The sequence below is a fragment of the Carcharhinus amblyrhynchos genome, unplaced genomic scaffold, assembly GCF_965287045.1.
Source record: "Carcharhinus amblyrhynchos unplaced genomic scaffold, sCarAmb.v2.hapA chromosome_201, whole genome shotgun sequence".
Lineage (NCBI taxonomy): Eukaryota > Metazoa > Chordata > Chondrichthyes > Carcharhiniformes > Carcharhinidae > Carcharhinus > Carcharhinus amblyrhynchos.
In genome coordinates, this window is record NW_027649941.1 from 40,001 (window position 1) to 45,000 (window position 5,000).

At 62.8% G+C, this 5,000-nt stretch overlaps 1 non-coding gene across 1 annotated transcript; it reads right to left on the reverse strand.

Annotated features, from left to right (window-relative positions):
- Positions 1–113: 113 nt before the first annotated feature.
- On the reverse strand, positions 114–267 carry LOC145338842 (5.8S ribosomal RNA). Its single transcript, XR_013885894.1, has one exon. It is a non-coding gene; the product is annotated as a 5.8S ribosomal RNA (ribosomal RNA).
- Between the last annotated feature and the right edge of the window lie 4,733 nt (positions 268–5,000).

Genomic DNA, 5,000 nt, shown 5'->3' on the forward strand with positions numbered 1-5,000 from the left:
ACGCGGATTGCTCTGAGTCTGCACTTAGGGGGACAGAGAGGACGGCGCCTCTGCGACACCCCAGCCGCGCTCGACGCCGCCCGGAGGCCAGCGAAGTGCGATTGATTGACAAGCGACCCTCAGACAGACGTAGCCCCGGGAGGAACCCGGGGCCGCAAAGTGCGTTCAAAGTGTCGATGATCAATGTGTCCTGCAATTCACATTAGTTCTCGCAGCTAGCTGCGTTCTTCATCGACGCACGAGCCGAGTGATCCACCGCTAAGCGTTGTATCGGGTTTCGGTTCGGACAGCGTGACAGGTCACCGTTCGGTGACTGACAGCCTTTGTCCGTCCCTGGACCGCGCAAAACGCTCCCCCGCCAACGTGACGGTAGAGAGCCCCATCCTGGCGCGTCCCATGGCGAGTGCCCAGAGACACTCGCCCTCGAGCGATAATCAAACGGATATGGAGTTTCAACATAATGGTAGGCGCTCGAAGGCAAACGTGGACGGTGTCGAGTGACGGGCCGAAACACGTCAAACGGCCTCCACGCCCGCAACGACCAGTGGCAGAGTACACTGGTGTCACGTAACGGCTTGGTCTCAAGAGTCCAGGAGATGCCGCAGCAGACCGAGTCGGGTGCAAGCCGTGGAGCACAGCACTGTTGCTATGGGCGCATGCCGACCCCGCACGCCCCAACCTCAGCGGATTGGGGAAGGGGGAAGCGGCAGGACGACCACAGCGTGCTGAGCACGGACAGGCACCAGCTCGCGAATGCTGACGACACTCGCACACGACCGCAGGAGATCGCACCGCTGACGACAACGAGTCTTTAAACCTCGCACCCACCCTCGACTCACGGGAGCCGGTCAGGTGGTGAGCATGAAGTAGGTACCTACCCAATTAAATAACCAAAGCGGCCGCATGGACGGAGACAAACTGGCCCCTGACTACACCAGAACCTCTCCGCGGAATCACGCAGTGGCGTTCCCTGTCCGTCGTCAAGCCGCCAGACGCAGAAGCCGCAGCTATTCGGGAGCACAGCGTCAAATGCTGAATGGCGGTGGCAAGCTCATCACACGTCAGCCCGCAAAAGCCGTGCATCAGGCATGAGGAGGACGGTCCCAGCAACAGGCACGCAGGGACGGCCGTGGAACACGGTGGGGCAGCCCAGAGAAGCTCACACACCCCGCCTGCCTGGCTGAGGGAGAGTGCAGACGCCAAAGGATCACACACGGCTAGAGGGGGGCTAGGCAGACATCCAGCGTAGGCGTGGCCCCGTCGGCGGAACGGTCTGCTGCTGGCTCCGAGGCACCTGAACGTGCAGCTAGAACGGTGAGGAGTGGACCGGTCAACAGAAGGGGTGTGAGTGCGTGGCTGTCACCACCACCATCTCCCACCGCGTGTCTGCCCCTGTCATCCAAACCGCCGAGCAGCATGCACGGAAAGGATACCGTCGTAACCAAACAGGCAAGGCCGGACCTTAGTGACGAATACTGTGAGCCCCATCCTCGCAGACGCTGGCAAAGACACCCCCACGGAGGGGAGAGCGCCGTGTGAACACCAGTGGCGAAGCACTTCCAGCAGCGAAGGCATCGCGTACGTGCGTTGCAACCTGGTACTGCCGCCGTGCAAAACGACCGTGTGCTTGCCCCTCGGCGCTGACGCCCGGGCACCAGCTTGAAACCGAGAAGGACCGAGATCGACTTTGCCCTGCACCGGCTGATCGTTCAAAGACGTGTGTGACCAGGCCTTTTCGAACGAACAGAGCAACAATACCGAACCCCACCCGCGTGGGTTGAGCATCAGCCTGCGTAAGGGACGAGCATCCCCGGGGACGACCCACCCCGTCAGGCTCTCCTGCCTGGCCCCTCAGCAGGCTTCACCCCGTCCGGCATTGTGAGATGAGACCGCCTTTGCCCGCCGCCGGGCAATAACCGACAAGGAATGTGGGGTCTCAAAACTATCGGGGCGCTCGAGGGCAGAGAGTGCCGGCGTGTGGGTGTAGGGCCGGAGCCCGACACACGCCGTCACGCCCCGCAACAGCCAGAGGCAGAGTACTCTGGTGTCACCGTCGGTCGGTGGCCTAGAGAGTCAGGACCAGGCGGCAGCAGACTTTTGAGTCGGGTGCAAGCCGTGCAGCAGCACGGACAGGCACGAGCTCGCGAATGCTGAGGACACTGGTACAAGACCGCAGGAGACCGGACCGACCTACGGACAACGAGTCTTTAAACCTCGCACCCACCCTCGACCCGCGGGAGCCGGTGAGGTGGTGAGCATGAAGTAGGTACCCCTCAAATACCCTGAAGAGAGAACGGACATAGAGCGACCAAAGCTTCACCACGGTGGGAGACAAACTGGCCCCTGACTGCACCAGAACCTCTCCCTGCGGATCACAGTGGCCGTTCGCCGTGGTCCCGTCGACAAGCCTCCAGACAAGCACCCGAGCGCCGCAGCCGCTCTCTTCCTTACAAACTGCGGTCGTAATGCTGAATGGCGGTGGCAAGGTCAACACACGTCAGCCCGCAAAAGCCGTGCATCAGGCATGAGGAGGACGGTCCCAGCAACAGGCACGCAGGGACGGTCGTGGAACACGGTGGGGCAGCCCAGAGAAGCTCACACACCCCGCCTGCCTGGCTGAGGATGGGTGCAGACGCCAAAGGATCACACACGGCTAGAGGGGCTAGGCAGACGTCCAGCGTAGGCGTGGCCCCGTCGGCGGAACGGTCTGCTGCTGGCTCCGAGGCACCTGAACGTGCAGCTAGAACGGTGAGGAGTGGACCGGTCAACAGAAGGGGTGTGAGTGCGTGGCTGTCACCACCACCATCTCCCACCGCGTGTCTGCCCCTGTCATCCAAACCGCCGAGCAGCATGCACGGAAAGGATACCGTCGTAACACAACAGGCAAGGCCGGACCTTAGTGACGAAAACTGTGAGCCCCATCCTCGCAGACGCTGGCAAAGACACCCCCACGGAGGGGAGAACGCCGTGTGAACACCAGTGGCGAAGCACTTCCAGCAGCGAAGGCGTCGCGTACGTGCGTGGCAACCCGGAACTGCCGCCGTGCAAAACGACCGTGTGCTTGCCCCTCGGCGCTGGAGCCCCAGGCAACAGCTTGAAACCGAGAGGGACCGAGATCGACTTTGCCCTGCCGCGGCTGATCGTGCCGAGACGTGCCTGACCAGGCCCGTTCGACGGGTACGGCGAAAGTGTCGGATCCCACCCGCGTGGGATGTGCATCAGCCTTGGTAAGGGACGAGCAGCCCCGGGGACGACCCTCCCCGTCAAGCTCTCCTGCCTGGTCCCCTACCAGGAGTCCACCGGCCTGGCATTTAAGAGATGAGACCGCCTTTGCCCGCCGCCGGGCAATAACCGACAAGGAATGTGGGGTCTCAAAACTATCGGGGCGCTCGAGGGCAGAGAGTGCCGGCGTGTGGGTGTAGGGCCGGAGCCCGACACACGCCGTCACGCCCCGCAACAGCCAGAGGCAGAGTACTCTGGTGTCACCGTCGGTCGGTGGCCTAGAGAGTCAGGACCAGGCGGCAGCAGACTTTTGAGTCGGGTGCAAGCCGTGCAGCAGCACGGACAGGCACGAGCTCGCGAATGCTGAGGACACTGGTACAAGACCGCAGGAGACCGGACCGACCTACGGACAACGAGTCTTTAAACCTCGCACCCACCCTCGACTCGCGGGAGCCGGTGAGGTGGTGAGCATGAAGTAGGTACCCCTCAAATACCCTGAAGAGAGAACGGACATAGAGCGACCAAAGCTTCACCGCGGTGGGAGACAAACTGGCCCCTGACTGCACCAGAACCTCTCCCTGCGGATCACAGTGGCCGTTCGCCGTGGTCCCGTCGACAAGCCTCCAGACAAGCACCCGAGCGCCGCAGCCTCTCTCTTCCTTACAAACTGCGGTCGTAATGCTGAATGGCGGTGGCAAGGTCAACACACGTCAAGCCCGCAAAAGCCGTGCATCAGGCATGAGGAGGACGGTCCCAGCAACAGGCACGCAGGGACGGTCGTGGAACACGGTGGGGCAGCCCAGAGAAGCTCACACACCCCGCCTGCCTGGCTGAGGATGGGTGCAGACGCCAAAGGATCACACACGGCTAGAGGGGCTAGGCAGACGTCCAGCGTAGGCGTGGCCCCGTCGGCGGAACGGTCTGCTGCTGGCTCCGAGGCACCTGAACGTGCAGCTAGAACGGTGAGGAGTGGACCGGTCAACAGAAGGGGTGTGAGTGCGTGGCTGTCACCACCACCATCTCCCACCGCGTGTCTGCCCCTGTCATCCAAACCGCCGAGCAGCATGCACGGAAAGGATACCATCGTAACCAAACAGGCAAGGCCGGACCTTAGTGACGAAAACTGTGAGCCCCATCCTCGCAGACGCTGGCAAAGACACCCCCACGGAGGGGAGAGCGCCGTGTGAACACCAGTGGCGAAGCACTTCCAGCAACGAAGGCATCGCGTACGTGCGTGGCAACCTGGAACTGCCGCCGTGCAAAACGACCGTGTGCTTGCCCCTCGGCGCTGGAGCCCCAGGCAACAGCTTGAAACCGAGAGGGACCGAGATCGACTTTGCCCTGCCGCGGCTGATCGTGCCGAGACGTGCCTGACCAGGCCCGTTCGACGGGTACGGCGAAAGTGTCGGATCCCACCCGCGTGGGATGTGCATCAGCCTTGGTAAGGGACGAGCAGCCCCGGGGACGACCCTCCCCGTCAAGCTCTCCTGCCTGGTCCCCTACCAGGCGTCCACCGGCCTGGCATTTAAGAGATGAGACCGCCTTTGCCCGCCGCCGGGCAATAACCGACAAGGAATGTGGGGTCTCAAAACTATCGGGGCGCTCGAGGGCAGAGAGTGCCGGCGTGTGGGTGTAGGGCCGGAGCCCGACACACGCCGTCACGCCCCGCAACAGCCAGAGGCAGAGTACTCTGGTGTCACCGTCGGTCGGTGGCCTAGAGAGTCAGGACCAGGCGGCAGCAGACTTTTGAGTCGGGTGCAAGCCGTGCAGCAGCACGG